This window comes from Loxodonta africana, chromosome 5 (assembly GCF_030014295.1).
Source record: "Loxodonta africana isolate mLoxAfr1 chromosome 5, mLoxAfr1.hap2, whole genome shotgun sequence".
In the NCBI taxonomy this organism is placed as follows: domain Eukaryota; kingdom Metazoa; phylum Chordata; class Mammalia; order Proboscidea; family Elephantidae; genus Loxodonta; species Loxodonta africana.
The window spans coordinates 119929455-119948099 of NC_087346.1; the positions used below are offsets into that span (position 1 = coordinate 119929455).

The 18645-nt window shown below is 43.6% G+C and overlaps 2 long non-coding RNA genes across 9 annotated transcripts in view; one reads left to right on the plus strand and one right to left on the minus strand.

The window, feature by feature from the left end:
* Positions 1-18645, minus strand: part of LOC111751050 (uncharacterized) — a 279013-nt gene that overhangs the window by 244409 nt on the left and 15959 nt on the right. The gene's annotated exons all lie outside the window — the stretch shown is intronic.
* Positions 11396-13040, plus strand: LOC135231459 (uncharacterized). 2 transcript variants are annotated; one of them, XR_010322137.1, is made up of 2 exons: positions 11396-12861; positions 12956-13040. It is a non-coding gene; the product is annotated as an uncharacterized LOC135231459 (long non-coding RNA). The 2 variants fall into 2 exon arrangements; XR_010322138.1 differs by having other exon boundaries at positions 12959-13040.

An 18645-nucleotide genomic window follows, 5' to 3' on the forward strand; every position in this document is an offset into this window, starting at 1 on the left:
AGGGGTGCAAGTCTCAGGAATGCGAGGCACGGCGTTATGCATCATGTATACTTTCCAAATAGGCCGTCCTGTACAGAAATTTCTTTCTGTGCCCAGCAAGGAACCAGGAAGTGGGACATGTGCCACATGCGTAATGCAGATGGTGTGCGTGGAATCCTGAAATCCCTTTCTCCTGGGTCTCAGAAGTCAGGTAAGTTATTGCAACGCCAAAAGCACATGGCCACGGGCCTGACCCACCCAAGGTTCCCTCACTCTCCCAGGAATAAGGCGCCCATACAATTTCTTCCACACAGTGACGGGGAAACATCACCCAATTATTGTTACATATTTTTTTACTAGCAACTTCACTGTGGCACTCAATATACAGCACCTAATACAGGTAAGGGAGCCCTGGTGGTGTGGTAGTTAAGAGCTCAGCTGCTAACCAAAGGTCGGCAGTTCAAGTCCACCAGCCACTCCTTGGAAACCCTATGGGGCAATTATACTCTATGATTCACTATGAGTTGGAATCAACTCGATGGCAACAGGTTTGGTTTTAGGTTTTTATATCCACACGGTGGAATACTATTCAGCAGTAGAAAGGAACAAATTACTGATGTAGCGACAACATAGATGAATCTCTGAAATATTATGCTAAGTGAAAGAAGCCAGACATAAAAGACTTCATGTTGAAAGATTCCATTCATAGGACGTGTCCTGAAAATGCAAATCTATAGAGACAGAAAGTGGATTAGTGGTTGCCTGGGGTTGGAGTTGAGAAAAGGGATTGTTGCAAACTGGCCTGAGGGATCTTATCGGAGTGACAGAAATGTCCTTAAGCTGGAGTATGGTGATGGTTGCACATTTACTAAAAATCACTGAATTGTACAATTAAAATGGACAAATTTTATGATATGTAAATTATGCCTCAATAAGGTGGAGGAAGAAGAAGAGGTGCGTTATTATGGTGAAATAAGAAATAATAAGAAAGTGATGAGAAATGCATGAAGCTGGCTTGCATGTCTGAGAGGGTTGGTTGACTGTAGGAACAGTCCTGAAGGACAAATAGTGAACCCTGAAACATGTGATGAGTGCTGTCTATGGCTACACAACTGTCAATAATCAATAAGAGGGGAGGAAAAGTAACTAAGGGAACAGCGAACCTTTGAGTACAAGGCTAGAAGCTCACCATCAAGTTTTAATAATGCCTGTCTTAGTGCCGCCGTAGCAAAATACCACAAGTAGGTGGCTTTAAAGGACAGAAACGTATTTTTCCCAATTTCAGAGGCTGGAAGTTTGAATTCAGGGCACGGCTTTAGGAAAGGGATCTCCCTTGTCAGTAGCGCTGGGAATTCCTTGGCATCTGTCTTCCCTCTATGTGTGTCTCTGTGTCTATTCTGCTCTTTTTATAACTCAGAAGTGACTAGGTTTAGAACCCACCCTACCCTAACCCTAACCTTGGTGTGACTGCATTAACATAATGAAAGAAAACACCTATTTTCAAACAAGGTCATCTTTACAGGTACAGGGGTAAGAATTTTAACACATATTTTTGGAGGGAACACAATTCAACCCATAACAGTGTCCAATACCTTCATGTAAATTCAGGAGGTCGTGAGTTTGTAGGGTACGCTATCAGAACTTACTTAACCTGTTTGTAAGATGAAGACACACAGGCTGTGACCATCATGTTCTACTGGCCTCACCACAGCATTCTGGGTAAAGTCACTACCATGGGAAGCAGTGGGTAAATTAATATCCACTTTTGTCCAAAATAAATTCATCAGCCCTGCAATCTATTCTTTCAGGAGAGTTTAGTTCTTGCTCTAGATAACTGCTTGGTATAGTTTAAAATATATTGCCTTGAAAATACTTCATTTGTTTTTACTTTTATGACACACAGAATTTTGTATCTTGTTTGAAGTAGAGTTTTATGATGCCAAAAGAGTAAACATCTATTGATGAAAACTTTAAAGCAAAAAAAAAAAAAAGTGGTTCTAGTAAGGATTAAAACAAATAGAAGAGAGTATTAAATTCTAGGCAAACAGTAGCTTCCTTGTATCACCCAGGAGATAGAGGGACTTAGAAAAGGCAAAATGCAAAACTGAGAAAAGAGATTCATGAAGGTACTTGCTCGCCACAATTTCTGCGCCTTCCTCCATCCTGCCCTTCTTCCCATCCCTCTACCAAACCTCCAAGAAATAAAGTTAAGGACATAAGTTAATCTTTCCACCTGCCTGACTGGATGACTCCACATGATGGCTGTTGTTAGCTGCTGTCGAGACAGACCTGACTATGGGGACCCCAGGCACAACAAAACCGAATGCTGCCTGGTCCTGCACAATCCCCATGATTGGTTGCAGATCAGACCATTGCTATCCATAGGATTTTCATTGGCTAATTTTCAGAAGTAGACCTCCAGGCCTTTCTTCCTAGTCTATCTTAGCCTGAAAGCTTTACTGAAACCTGTTCAGCATCATAGCAAGACACAAGTCTCCACTGAGAGAACTGGGCAGTGGCTGCACATGAGGTGTATTGGCTGGAATTGAACCCAGGTCTCCCATATGGAAGACGGGAATTCTATCACTGAACCATCACTGTCCCCTCCACATAATGGTAATAAGGTAATAAAGGTAAGCTATATGAAGTTCCAAAAATCCACAGTATTAAACAGTTCCCATAAGGGGTAAGAGAACAAACATGACCATGTGTTTGCTATTCTCTTACTTCCTGAATAGGGAGGCCCTCTGACCAGAAAAATAAAAATCCACCCAAGTCTCCTGGGTTACTAAACCCAGGACCTAGATCTGGAAACAGAGTGTAGTGCCAGTGCGGAGAGTATGGCAATCATAACCCTGTAGCAGCCTGCTACTTCCCAGAACTGAAGATAAGCTGCCACTGATTAGGACCTTTTCTATATGCCAGGCACTGTGCCAAGTGTTTTACATGCAGTATCACACGGAATCCTCACTACAGCCCTCTGAGATTCACAGATTAGTATCCCCTTTTGCAGGTACCAGAACTGAGGTGTGGAGAGGTTTAGTTTATGTGTCCACATTCACACAGCTATATTACCAGAACTCCTAAGTTCATGAATTCCTTACCATGCCACCAGTACCCTTGAATCAAACCAGAGGCTGGTAGCTTCATGACAGTGGAGGGCCAAGTTCCCATCCCTATTCTTCGGCTCTAGCACGAGAACTTACCAACTGCCTGGAAGCCAGGCTGGGGAAGGATGTGAACTCTGTGAAAGAGGGGGGCAGTGGGCTACCCTCATAGATCCAGGGAGTAGGGAGTGATGCTGAGAGCCACACACACAGTGCTTGGTACATCAGGTCTCTTCCAACCTGTGCTTGTATATTTTTTTTAAATACAAGTTTCCATTCATTTTCTCTTGTTTTTTTTGGCCCATTTTAAAGAGTACAGAACTTAGAATCAGAAAAACCAAGATTTAAACCTGGACTCTGCAGTGTGATGTTGAGTGATCTTGGGGATTTACTGAAGCCCTGAGCCTCGTCTAAAATGAGGATAATTGGTCGTACCTACCGCACAGAGTTGTGTAGTGTCTTAAATGAGATCATCCTACACAGAAGGGCTTTGTAAGGGGCTATACCTGTTCATTAGTATTTTTTAAATCTTGACTCTCACATTTTATGTGTTAGCAACACCCCCTTTGTTTGCGCCACCCACAAGTCTTATAAACCAGGCCTCTGGGTATGCATCCAGGTTTTTCAATGAGAGGTGGGGAGGGGAGGGAAGGAAACAGAGAGAGAAAAGTCTGGACAGAATCTGGCTAAGGACAGAATTCTTTTGTTTACCACCAGCAACCTCCCTCAGGCTGTCGTTAATCAGCACATCAAATAAATGACAGCATAGTTTTTTAAGCAACCACAAACTAACTAATCTACTTGTCCTAAACAAGCCTGTGTTTTTCGATATTCTTCTAAAAGAGATCTCATGAAAGGATCTGTCAAACCCCTTGTTGAAATCTGGGGCTCTACCCTCATGATCTTCCCCTGATCTGCCAGCCCAGAGTTTTCACAAAGAAATCAGGTTTTCTGGGCAGCATTCATCCTTACTGAACCCATGCTACTCCTGTGGATCCCCTTTAGAAGTACTCAAAGCCACTTGTTCTTTTATTCTAGAATGTTCCTGGGGAGGTATCTCCCCTCAGGGTGATAGGACTTGGGAGAATCCTGATGGCATGCCAGCTTGGTAAGTAGAGCAGGGGTCTGGCGTCAGACTTGGCCTGAGAGCCATAGGCCAGAGATGTCGATGGACAGCAGGGATCCACATGGTCATTCATGCAAGGAGGTCCCAAGCCAACTCGGAAGGAACACACATCACAGGTCCAGTGTATAACAGGCAATTTGAGAATTAAGATAGCCAGACATTGAAGAGCAGCACAGACCATATGGGTATAACCAAGATTAGAAGCAGAAGGGGTGGCTGAATACTACCAACCTGAGCTGAGTCGTTGCCGATCCTGAATTGTAACCTATTTCTTCCCTAATAAACCCCATAATTGTTTGAATATTGTCTGAGTTCTGCGTGGCCATTGCAACGAATTATTGAACCCCATAGGGAAGTAGAGAATGCCGTGGGAGGGATGGCTGATATAGAATTGGTGAAAAGGTTGGAGAGAGTAGGTATATCTGACCTCTGCTTCATAGGAATCAGTCTTGGGCTATAGGTGCTGATAGTGATTCTCTCTCGCCCTCATGAAGTTAGAGGACGTTAGATGGCTCTGCCATGCCATTTTTACAACTAGGTAATTGCAAACAGTGGTAAATGCTATGAAAAGCATACAAAACAGTGATGTGATGAAGAGTGACAAGGAGGGGCGGAACCGATGGCCAGGGAAGTCTTCATTGAGGCAGTGACCCCCTCTGCCCCAAGCAGCAGAACTGTTCCTCTCTAATCCTTCCTGTTCCAAAATCATCCAAAGAAGTTCTTTTTGTCTTAACGCTTAGTTATCAGGTGCTACTATAACAGAAATACCACAAGAGTATGGCTTTAACAAACAGAAATTGATTTTCTCACAGTTTAGGAGGCTAGAAGCATGAATTCAGAGTGCTGGCTTTTGGGGAATGGCTTTCTCTCTCTGCTGGCTCTAGAGAAAGTTCATTGTCTCTTTGGGCTTCTGCTCCTGGACAATCTTCATGTGGCTTGGCATCTCTCTTCCCCCATCTCTGCTGTGTAGCTTGTTTGTTTAATCTCTTTTATATCTCAGTAGAGATTGACTCAAGATATAATCTGCCTCATTTAACATGACAAAGACAACCCATTCCCAAATGGGATTATAACCACAGGCATTGCTGTTGTTAGGTGCCATCGAGTAGATTCTGACTCATAGCAGCCTTGTGTACAACAGAACGAAACACTGCCTGGTCCTGCACCATCCTCACAATCATTGTTCTGTTTAAGCCCATTGTTGCAGCCACTGTGTCAATCCATCTCATCAAGGGTCTTCCTCTTTTTCAATGACCTTCTACCTTACCAAACATGATGTCCCACTCCAGGGACTGGTCCCTCCTGACAACATGTCCAAAATATGTCACAGGAAATCTTGCCATCCTCTCTTCCAAGGAGCACTCTGGCTGTACTTCTTCCAAGACAAACTTGTTCATTCTTCTAGCAGTCCATAGTATATTCAGTATTCTTTGCCAACGCAATTCAAAAACATCAATCCTTCGGTCTTCCTTATTCATTGTTCAGTTTTCGCATGCATGAGGCAATTGAAGATACCATGGCTTGGGTCAGGTGCGCCTTAGTCCTCAAGGTAGCATCTTTGCTTTAACACTTTAAAGAGATCTTTTGCAGCAGATTTGCCCAGTGCAATGCATCTTTTGATTTCTTGACAGCTGTGTCCAGGGGCATTGGTTGTGGATCCAAGTAAAATGAAATCCTTGATAACTTCAATTTTTTCTTTGTTCATCATGATGTTGCTTATTGGTCCAGTCGTGAGGATTTTTTGTTTTCTTTATGCTGAGGTGTAATTCACACTGAAGGCTCTAGTCTTTGATCTTCGTTGGTAAATGTTTCAAGTCCTCTTCGCTTTCAGCAAGCAAGGTTGTGTCGTCTGCATATCACAGGGATAGAGGTTAGGAATTACAACACGTATTTTTGGAGGTCACAATTCAATCCATAACAATGCTTTCACAAGTTATATCTTTTTTTCCTGCTCTTAACCACCCACCACTCTTGGTGTAGATCTAAGCAACTCTTGTAAATTCAAGCTTGATTTTGAGCTCCTCCTTCTTCCTTCTGGGGAGCCCTGTTGGTACGGTGGTTAAGCACTCAGGTGCCAACTGAAAGGTCGGCAGTATAAACCCACTAGCTCCTCCTCAGAAGAAAGATATGGTAGTCAGCTTCCATAAAGATTTCAATCTTGGAAACCCTATGCGGCAGTTCTACTCTGTCCTATAGGGCTGGTAGGAGTCAGAATCAACTCAACAGCAATGGGGTTTTTTTGGTTCCTTCTTCTTTCTTCTGTATACGTCTGGATTCTTTAAGGTAGCCTGGGCATCCACACCTACCTTTTTAAATACCATCTCCTTTTCTATCTCACTGGAACCATTTTTAGTTTCAGACATAGTACAGGTCCCATGTTTATAGGCTCCCACTTGGTTGTGCCATCTTCCATTAAAGAACCTTACATTGATCTCATCTCTGTACTTTTTGAAATCTACTTCTCTGAAGCATGCAACAACTTACTATGCTCCAAGTTCCCATCTTAGTTCTTAGGAACTTAAAGTTCAATGAGAAGGTCACCTTTAGTGTCCCAGCCCATGTTGAGGTCAGCCTTCCCTGTGAGCCCACCCAAGCAGTTTCCCTAACTCTTGGTAGATACAGTAGTTGTTGGAAACATGTGACAATAATTCATCAGATGCTTTCTCTACCTTTAGCAACATGAAATTCCCAGCAGTTATCTAGAGAAGACCAGAGATTCTCAAGAGTTACTGGGCATATAAACGACCTGAATATCTTGTGAAGAACACAGATGTGGATTCAGTAAGCCCAGAATCACCCAAGATTCTGCATTTTGAGCAAGCTCCCAGGAGATGCTTATGAGCTTGTCTGGGAACCACACTTTGAAGAGATAGTTTCCACCCTCCATCATGATTGTGGAAACCCTGGTGGCATAGTGGTTAAGTGCTACGGCTGTGAACCAAAGGGTTGGCAGTTTGAATCCACCGGGCGCTCCTTGGAAACTCTACGGGGCAGTTCTACTCTGTCCTGTAGGGTCGCTATGAGTCAGAATCAACTTGACAGCACTGGGTTTGGTTTCTAGTTTATCATGATTGTAAGGGAGCTGAATCTAGCTCCATTGGTGTGAAGAAAACATCATGTCTACCCTCTAGCTGGAAGGTAGTCTGGGGCACATGCCCTCAGCAATATTTGTCTCTTTTATACTCTGTCTCAATTGCAGGGTCTCACCCCCACTTTTTAATTTCTCCCTTTTGCATGTTGCTTTCTATAAAATCATGTCAATTTTCCCAGTTTCATTTGAGCATTTATTTCACTGTGTTTTTCTATGACACAGAACATTTAATCTTATTTTTGAACTGCAAGATAACAGTGAACAAGGAAAGGGGTACATCTTACTAAGGTAGAGAACAACAGGACAGAAGATCTGCCGTCATGGTTCAGAGTGCGTCAAACGACATCTGACCCACAAAAGAGGAAATCCAAAGATAAGACCCTAAAACCACATTCACAGGAAAATAATTCATGTAACATGTAGAGAAGAATAACAGTGAGAAACAGCTCAGTAATTTTTGAGAATAAAAAAAGAGCAAAGAAGAGATGCTAAAAGGCATATGCACACCTATGTTCATTGTAGCACTATTCACAGTATCCAAAAGATGGAAACAACCTAAATGCTCATCAACGAACAAATGGATAAATAAAATGTGGTGCACACAAACAATGGAATACCACGCAGCCATAAGGACTGATGAGTTCCCGAAGCATTTCAGAACAAGGATTAACCTAGAGGACATTATGCTGAGTGAAACAGGTCAATCACAAAAGGGCAAATATTGCATTATCTCACTTTCATAAGATGACAAGAACAGCTATATATACAAAGACCAACATTCACTGGTAGTTACCAAGGGTGGGGTAGGGGTAAGGATTCATTCTATAGACAGTAGTCACTTTTTACTTATAGTGATGGAAAACTAGCACCAAATACGGGAGAACTGTACACAGCTTAACCAACATAACTGATGCCACTAGGATCATACACACACACACACACACACACACACACACAAGGATGTTTAGGTATATGCTATGTTATATACAATTTTGCAACCACCACCACCACCACCACCACCAAAATACATGTGTGTATGTTTATATGTATACATATATATGTGTATAAATATATATACATATATATGTGGGGGGGAGTTTATATATGTATATGTATAATCACCACTAATCTGGTGGTTTGTTGTACTGTGGTTGTTTGCATGTTGCTGTGATGCTGGAGGCTATGCCACCGGTATTTAAAATACCAGCAGGCTCACCCATGGCGGGTAGGTTTCAGCAGAGCTTCCAGACTAAGACAGACTAGGAGGAAGGACCTGGCGGTCTACTTCTGAAAAAACTGGCCAATGAAAACATTATGAATAGCAGCAGAACGTTGTCTGATATAGTGTTGGGAGATGAACCTCTCAAGTTGGAAGGCACTCAAAATATAACTAGGGGAGAGCTGCCTCCTCAAAGTAGAGTTGACCTTAACGACATGGATGATGTAAAGCTTTTGCGACCTTCATTTGCTGATGGGGCACAACTCAAAATGAGAAGAAACAGTTGCAAACATTCATTAATAATAATTGCAGCAGATTTGCCCAATATACTACATAGTTTGATTTCTTGACTGCTGCTTCAACGGGCATTGATTATGGATCCAAGTTAAATGAAATCCTTGACAACTACAATATCTTCTCCATTTATCAAGATGTTGCTTATTGGTTCAGTTGTGAGGACTTTTGTTTTCTTTATGTTGAGGTGTAATCCATACTGAAGGCTGTAGTCTTTGATCTTCAGTCAGTAAGTGCTTCAAGTCCTCTTTGGTTTCAGCAAGTAAGGTTGTGTCATCTGCATATTGCAGGTTGTTAATGAGTCTTCCTCCAATCCTGCTGGTGCATTTTTCTTCATATAGTCCAGTTTCTCAGATTATTTGCTCAGCATACAAACATAGCAAAATTGTGAGGATGATGAAGGACTAAGCAATGTTTCTTTCTGTTGTACATAGGGTTACTATGAGTCTGAACTGACTCGACAGTACCTAATGACGACGACAACAACCATGTCTGGAGCAAAAGAGAAAGAAGGAAACCCAAGGCTCAGAAAAGGACTAATTTTCTACATGAACCATAGCCTCCTGTACCCTGAGAGCAGAGGAACTAGTCGGTGCCTGGCTACCACTACTGGACCTTCTGATCAGGACCGTAATAGCTGAATCCTGATAGAAAGGGAAAAAAAGGTTGAACACAACTTCAAATTTCAAAAACAATCCAGTCTTATTGGATCCACTGAGAAAGGAAGAATCCCTGACACTATTACCCTGAGATATTCTTTAAGCCTTGAACCAATACCATCCTCTCAAATCACCTTTAAGCTAGATAGCAGGTTAGCCCATAAAGTAATGAATATCACCCTGAATACTGCACTCTTTTAAAAAACCTTCTATATGAGACCAAATGGTCAACAAATACTCTAAAGCATAGATGAGAAGGTTGGGGTTGTGTGAGAGTAGGTTAAGGGGAACAGAACAACTGGAAAGGGAACAATGAGAATGTCAATACAATGCGAAGAGTGTAACCAATACTACTGAACAATATGTGTAGAAATTGTTGAATAGGTACCTGTTTTGCCATGTACACTTCTACCGAAAATACAAAATATTATTTTAAAAGAGCAAAGAAGATTATGAAAAATATTCGTTCAATTATTCATTCAACTAATATTTCTTGAGCATCTGTTTTGTGCCAGGCTCTGCAGTAGGTGCTAGGTATATGTGGTGAATATAACAGAATCTGTCCCTTGTCTCATGGAGCTGACAACCTAGGGAGAAAGACAGATCATAAATAGGTCTTCAGACAAATAAATACAGAATTGCAAAGAGTGATTGCTCTGAAGGAAACCGCCACTCATCTGTCAGTTTGTTACACTGTGATGCTTGTGTGTTGCTGCTTCATTCATTTTTCAATTTTGCAGCAACGTTTACCAAATCATGCCTGGCCAGGCTGAAAGAGTGAGCGCAGTCAGAAAAGCAGCTCATCGACAGCAGCTTGTTCACGTGCGTAAGTGGCTTTACCTGTTGCGACCATCACACAGGTGCTATTTTGTCCCTTCTTAGTTGTCACTGTAGCATACGCTGTTGAGCAAATGTAGCTACTCCTACACTTCCATGTTTCTACAGTCCTCATAATTACTGTCTTGAAGAGTACTCCACATTTTTCAAGCACAAAATAATTTTCCCTCTTAGTGGTTATGGGCCCAAGCTTTGGTGTCAGGCAGGCTGGAGCCAAACTTTCAATTTGCCACTTAGTAGAGAGGCAATATTGGCTGAACTGGCCCCTTCAAACATTAGTCTCCTTATCTGTAAAATGGGGACAATGACCCCTACTTCCCGGAGTTGTTGTGAGAATTAAATGAAATACTGGGCATAAATACCAGGTCCAAAGGATGCACTGTTCTCCTGGCTCTTGTTTCTTGGTGGTATGGGTCCCCATGTCTCTCTACTTGCTTCTTTCTTTTATATCTCGAAAGAGATTGATTTAAGACACAATCTAATCTTATAGAGTCCTGCCTCATTAACATAACTGCCACTAATCCCATCTCATTAACATCATAGAGGCAGGATTTACAACACACAGGGAAATCACATCAGATGACAAAATGGTGGACGATCACACAATACTGGGAATCATGGCCTAAGCCAAATTGATAAATATTTTGGAGGGACACGCTTTAATCCGTGACAGGTGCTGAGAAAGATACAAATACTAATCAGGTAATCAGACATAGAAACCACTTCTAGACATCTTAATGGAGATATTGACATCTTAGTAGGAGAACCAACTACATATATATTTACATATATACATATACGCATACATGTATATTTGTATGTATGTATATCTGTGTATGTAAATATAAGTATATATGTGTATTTAGTTGCTGGTGAGTTAATTTCAACTCACAGTGACCATATGTACAACAGAACAGAACATTGCCCAGTCCTGCCTTATCCTCATCATCTCCAGCAGGTTGGAGTCCCTTGCGGTGGCTATTGTACCCATCCATCTCACGGAGGGTCTCTCTTGTCTTCACTGGCCCTCTACTTCATCAAACATGATGTTTTCACCCAGTAACTGATCCACCCTGATGTGTCCAAAGCAAATGAGTCAGACAATGTTCTGTTGTAATCCATAAAATTTTCCTTGGATAATTTTCAGAAATAGATCCTAGGCCTTTCTTCCTGTTTGTTTTCGTCTGGATGCTCTGTTGAAACCTGTCTACCATGAGTGACCCTGAAATACTGATGCCATAACTTCTAGCTTCACAGCAACATAAATCCACCAAGGTACAACGAACTGACAGACTGGTTGTGGTTCCATATATATGAAACCAAACCTACTGCCTTTAAGTTGATTCTGACTCATAGCAACCCTCCAGGACAGAGTAGAACTGCCCCATAGGGTTGCCAAGGCTGTAAATCTTTGCGGAAGCAGACTGCCAGATCTTTCTCCCATGGAGTGGCTGGTGGATTCAAACTGCTGATCTTTTAGTTAGCAGCCAAGCACCTTAATCACTGTGCCGTTAGGGCTCCTGGTTCTATATATACGCTGTTGTTGTTGTTAGGTGCCATCAAGTCAGTTCCAACTCATAGTGACCCTATGTGCAACAGAACGAACTATATACAGTGAATACATATAATCATCTACTTCCCTAGTGTCTGTTTTGTAAGTTCCTGTTTTTAAATACTGGGTTTTCTTGAAGGCTCATCTCACAGGCAGACAGTCTAGTGGCAGCCACAGAGGAATGCCCAGCCATCGATCGAGGTGACCTGGACTGTCCCTTCAGGGAAGGTGAGGTGGGAGAGTGGTTATTGCAGGAAGAGGGAGACTCATCCACAGGGGAAATAGGCCACTTGGGCAAAATCAGAAGTACCCATTCCAGATCTCCGCTGCTGCTGTGCTTGGAGTCTGTTCTCTGGCAGGCGGGGGATTTTGTGGGAAGGGATTTTAAAGCACTCCCCAAACCTTCCCGCTGCTCCCCACCCTTTGCTCTTCCTCTGGGAGTTCCTAACAGCCTCAGTATAAAATGCCCAGGATGGAGAGAAACCACTTCGATTATGTGAGTTTAAAGGTATTTGGCCACACCACCACTCTGCCAGTTTGTCGTATTGTGGTGGTTTGCATGTTGCTATAATGCGGGAAGCTATCTCACCAGTGTTTCAAATACCAGCAGGACACCCATGGTAGACAGGCTTTGACAGAGCTTCTGGGCTAAGAGGGGCTAGGAAGAAAGGCCTGGAAATTCACTTCCGAAAATCAGCCTATGAAAACCTTAAGGATCACAACAGAATATTGTTTGACTTGCTTTGTTTGAACACATTATCAGGAGGGATTAATCATTGGAGGAGGACATCATGTTCGGTGAAGTAGAGGCTAGCGAGGGTGAGGGAGACCCTCGGTGAGATGGGTTGACACAATAGCCACAACAACAAATAACAATGATTGTAAGACTGACACAGGACTGGGCAATGTTTTGTTCCATTGTACATGAGGTCACCACGAGTCAGCTAGCTAGATGTCTACCTATCTATCTAAAGGCATGTGAAGACCAAATCTCCAGGTAAGTATCTCCAGGTCTGACATGTGGTTGTCGATGATGCCTTTTCCTGTGAGTCCAAGTGTGAGTGAAAAATCTCAGTCTCTCTTCCTCTTAGCAGCTCAGCCAGGGAAATGAGCCCCCTACCAGGCATCGGTCTTGGAAGAAGTACAACTGGAATGCTCCTCAGAAGCAAGGATGGCGAGACTACGTCTCACATACTTTGGACAGGTTATCGGGAGGGATCAGTCCCTGGAGAAGGACATCATGCTTGGTAAAGTACAAGGTCAGTGAAAAAGGTGACCCTCAGCGAGATGGATTGACACTGTGGCTACAACAACGGGCGCAAGCATAACAAAGACTATAAGGATGGCGCAGGACCAGGCAGCGTTTCCGTCTGTTGTGCATAGGGTCGCTATGAGTCAGAATTGACTTGACAGTACCTAACAACGACAACTACCAGACATCAACAGTGATCAAGTTGGACTCCAACAATAAGCTTTGACATTCTCTCTCAGGAGTGCACTGCAGGAAATGCAGAGAGGGAGGGACCACTTTTCCAACGTGCTAGAAGACTCTTCCAAGCTGAGTCTTGTCAGGAAATGCTACCTAGTGTTAAGCCTTGTAACTCTACCCAAGAAGCCTCATTTCCCTTTTCTTTTTTTATTGTTTCCTCCCTCTATGCATGGGAGCAATTTAGGTCACTCTGATTCCTCACTAACAGCCTATAGGATGACAACACACCAGAAAAGAGAAAGACATTCCAGAAATAGGAAACCACTGTGAAAAATACCTGCTTAGAGTTTCATTAAGCCTTGGGAAGCGGGACCACTCCTAGGTAACTTAATTGTTTGGAATGTAAGGCCGTCTGAAATAGCAGTGGAATATATTTTTGGTGGACTTCTGGCTGCGTCAGACAGGGACTGTGAATCCTTCATTCAGCAAACATGTATTGAATGCCCGTCCACAGCTAACAGGTGATATTTAGTGGACACTGGAGTCCCTGGGTGGTCCAAACAGTTAACACACTTGGCTGCTAACCCAAAAGTTGGAAGTTCAGTCCAACCAGAGGCACCTTGGAAGAAAGGCCTGGCAATCTAGTTCCAAAAAATCAGCCATTGAAAACCCAGTGGAGCACAGTTCTACTCTGACATACATGGGGTCACCATGAGTTGGGGTCAACTTGACGGCAAGTGGTCTTTCTGGTATATGCTAGACACTGAACAAGTACTTACTTAGGATGCATTACCTAGTTTAACCCTCCCAAACACCTATGACAATCTTGCTATTATGATTCCCAGTCTATGATCAAGAATATGTAGGTACTAAAAGGTTAAGTAGTTTTCCCAAGGTCACAAAGCTCAATCATTGAAAAGCCAGGATTTGAATCCAGTTCATGCTCCAGCCAGAGTCCCTGGGTGGTACAAATGGTTAACGTCATTGGTGCTAACCTAAAGGTTAAAAGTTCAAATCCACCTCCAGGCACCTTGGAAGAAAGGCCTGGCAAAGTACTTTCAAATAAATCAGCCACTGAAAACCTTATGGAGCAGTTCTATTCTGACACACATGGGGTTGCCATGCGGCTGAGTCAACCAACTGGTTGGTTTTGTTTGTTTTGGGTTCAGGCTCCAGCCTTAACTGCTGCTACACTTTACTGCTCTGATAAAGGATGTCCAAGGAAGATTGTTCAACCTGTCCTGAAAATCTGTTCTAGGCTTTGCCCTCTGAAAGTCCCCTGTAGCGACTTTGAATTTGTCCCACATCTGTTACAGTCCATTTCCTCTTGCCGGGCTCCAAGGGGAGCTGGAGGCGAAATTGGCGTGAAGGCTTCTGAGAAGTGTTGGGCGAAGTGTGCAGGCATCGCCCTCCCAAAGCCACACCTTCTACCAGGAACTGAAACATCCCCAGTGGAGGTGACATGTAGCCACTGGGAGCCCCATTTGCATCTTCGTGGAAGTCCCACACCTTCCTACACCCAGAGAGCAAAGGTTTATTTGCCTGCCGAGAAGTCACAACTCTGTCTCTGAGGCAACACATCTGGCACTTTGTCAAGCTGACAGTGTTCAGGGAAAAGGGCAGACAGTGCTTTCTGTGTCCATTCTAAGAAGAGGCCCTCAGGTAAACAGCATTTTTCATGCCTCAGAGCCTCCACACAGGAGGCTCTGCCTTGGTCACCACAGGTTAACACTATAGCCTTCAGTGTTCTCAAGTTCGGTGGTTCCAACCCTGAGCATGCGTCTAAGTCTCCCGAAAAAAAGTTGCCACTGAGTCCACTCCGACTCATGGCAACTCCATTTGTGTCAGAGTAGAAATGTGCTCCACAGGGTTTTCAGTGGCTGACTTTTCAGAAGTAAATCACCAGGTCTTTCTTCTGAGGCACCTTTAAAAGGATTCAAACCTCTAACCTTTTGGTTAGTAGGCATGCATGTTAACCATTTGCACCACTCAAGGACTTCGAGTCCTGTGAACAGCTTGTTAAAACCCAGGTTGCTGGACCCAACTCCACTGGTTTCTTAGGTCTTGGGTGGAGCCCCAAAATTTGCATTTCTAACAAGTTTCCAGGTGATGCTGATGCTGCTGGCCCTGGGACCACACTTTGTGACTACTCCAGAGATTGCTTTGTGGTATTGTAGGTGATGTGTTAGGGTCCCAGCAGCACCACCCTTATAAACCACAGCGTAAAACCAATTCCAGCATGATACCATATTTAAAATCCCAAAAGCACTAATATGTCTGCGAGGTAACAGGTAGAGGGAGTTCAAGAACTTAGGACAGGTTGAGACCAGGCTGAATGGTCATTTAAGAATATACCTCTTTCAGACTGGAGGATCCAATAAAGAGGAAGCTGAAAGGGCTTGTGAAGAAAGCTTTGTTTATAGTCAGGCATTCCACCTCATTCCTGAGAGTATCAAAGTTGGTTAGGACAAAGCCAGCCCTGCCCAGCCCAACCCAGCCCAGCCCAGACCTGCCCAAGATGCTCTCTCTTTCCTCAGAAGAAAGTAAATTTACCACCAAGGCACATGACAGCAGTTGTATTTGCCTTCTCTTCTTTGGTCAAGTCAAGAACACCTGTCTCACTTTGCCCTACCAGCTCGTTAACATCTCCTTCACCATGGTACTTGGGGGACCCTAGATCTGAAAGGGAGGGATCCTGACCTTCGTCTGCAATCACTGTCATTTCTAGAAAGTCTGGAAGACAGGAGCTAGAAAATAGATTATAGACCTGACAGCCCATTGAGCGATTCAGCCTATTCCTGTCAGCCAAGTGGCTTCCCCCATGTTGCTCCTCTGAATGGAAATCCCTTTCTCCTTGTCCTCTTGACGAACTCCTAGTCTCCCATCAAGACCCATCTCAGGTGCTCCGTCTTTGGGTGGTGACCTCTTAGCACCCCAGACAGAGTTTGCCATTACCTCCTCTGCACATGTGCGGATTGTGTACGCACTTCCATATTGTAGCTTCCTGGTTTACAAGTCTGAGTAACAGGACCAAAAACTACTAACTCATGTAAGTATTCCCAGACAAAGGAGTCACTTGCTGCCGACCAAATGTTGACAGTTTGAGTCCACCTGGAGGTGCCTTGAAAGAAAGCCCTTGTGATCTACTTCCGAAAAATCAGCCATTGAAAACCCTATGGAGTAGAGTTCTATTGTCACACACATGGGGTGGTTGCCATGAACTGGAATCGACTTGACAACAACTTTGTTTGTTTGTTTGTTTTACTCCCAGTCCATTCCCTCTCTCCGTATCAACTAAAGAGGGTCTAGCTCTTTCCACTTGGTGTCTACTGATTTAGGGAATAATATTCCGTGTCCTTGAGCTCAGAGAATGTGACCCAGCTGGAGCTGGGCTCACAAGGACTCACAAGGACACATCAACCATACCCTGAGGCATAAAGACAACAGCTAGGATAATTTCAGAAAATATCTTTTAGAGAAACTTTCACATAAGCCAGTCAAACTAGAACACAGAAGAATTTCCACTTTTATCTTTTTCTATTAGCACTTAGTGAATAGAAAATTTGTCGGACCAATGAAGACCCTCCTGACTGTCCTTACTGAAACCTGTACCAATGATTGTTAAGAAAGACAGTTCAAAATGTAGGATCACAGTTTCTAGCCACTCTGTGAACAGATCAAGCTTTCGATGGTTTTGCCCATTTTGTAAGGCTAAAATATACTGATGATTCCTTGGACTCAGGCAGACAGGCCTGTGGCAGTATGCTTGTCAACTTCCCACTTTTGCCTTTTTGAATATATGCTGAATACAACTTTCTTTTTGCTTTACTAAACTTTGTGATGTTTTTCCCCTACGGCACTACCACTCTGTCGCTCTCTGGGGATAGAGGCTGCCCTTGCCAGAATTATTCTTTTCTCTGTGTTACAGAACCAAAGGCTGGGGAGGAGAAACTGCAGAGGCAGGAGAACAGGATGTTTGGAAGAGATGAGGGATATCTGTACTAGGAGTGAAAGGGAAAAATTACACAGATTGGGGGAGCTGTCTAAGGGTTTTGGAGGAAAGAGTGCCAGGGCAGGCTCAGGGTACTAGGAAGTGGATAGAAAAGGGAAGGAGGTTGTATGAAGGGTAGCTCTGGACTGCCCTTGTCGATTCTACTTACAGAGCTCAAAAATGCAAGTGAAGAACTTAAACCATCCTGAAATATTTGTTAGTCCCTGGGACCATCTTCCTTTGATGGTAACACCGCCCTGGAACTGGACCACATGGGCTATGCTTTCATCAGGTTACATCCCTGTATTTCTCTGATTGTTCCCTTTGCTCTTCCCAGTGCTTGGACTCCAGCCTCACTCATAGTAGACACTCAGGAAGGGTTAGCTTCTCACCTCCCTTCTTGCCTTCTGTCAGCCCTGAGCAGCCCATCATACTAAAAATGATGGCGGGATGGAGCAGAGGCAGACAGACAACTTGGGGGCAAGAAGCAAATAAAACACCCCACTGAGTTTCTCTGGACTGAATACCAGCCACACCATGCTGATCTTGGCTGGAATCCCACCATTACCAGCCCCCCAAGGGCCTCTGGGGTATGGCTAATTAAAGACATGGTTACTCACTTCGTTCCCTAGTCACTATTTAAGGAAGTGGAATCATGCCATTCCTATAAGGCCTCTGACCCGACACTGGAGGCAAACAATGCTAGGGCTTGTCCAAGTGACTGTAAGTTCAGTGCTTTTCAAAGAGCATGGGAGGAGGCAGGGGAGGGCAGGAGGCTGCAGGCCTTGCAGCTGGACCAGCTGCTAGGTCGTCCCTCCTCTCTCTCCCTCCCCCCAAGAGGCTGGGATCTAGTGACAACCCCTCCCTAAGCCCCCTCCTGGGTGCTCAGTGTCACACAGCTGACTGAGAATAAAGCACTAACAATCTCCTGTTGGATTTTGAGTAGCAGCAACTTGGAGTATTTGGGATTTTTCAGTTATTTTTAAGAAGTAAAGAAAAACACTGCTTTTAATCAACAAGCTCCTATTGAGATCTGCTCTATGTCAGGCCCTGTGCTGAAGATTGGGAAGAGAAGTGAATGGAATGTAATTCCTGCCTGCAAAGAGTAGTCAATCTTGTCAATGAAGCAGACGCACAACCAACCAACCAACATTAATGTGGAATGAGGGAGACCTTGTAGCACAATGGTTATGCACTAGGAGGTTTGCAGTTCAAACCCATCCAGTGGTTCCGCAGGAGAAAGACCTGACTATCTGCTCCCATAAAGATTATAGCCTAGAAACCCCTATGGAGCACTTCTATTCTGTCACATGGAGTCACTAGGAGTTGAAAATAGACTCAACAGCACCTAACAACAACAA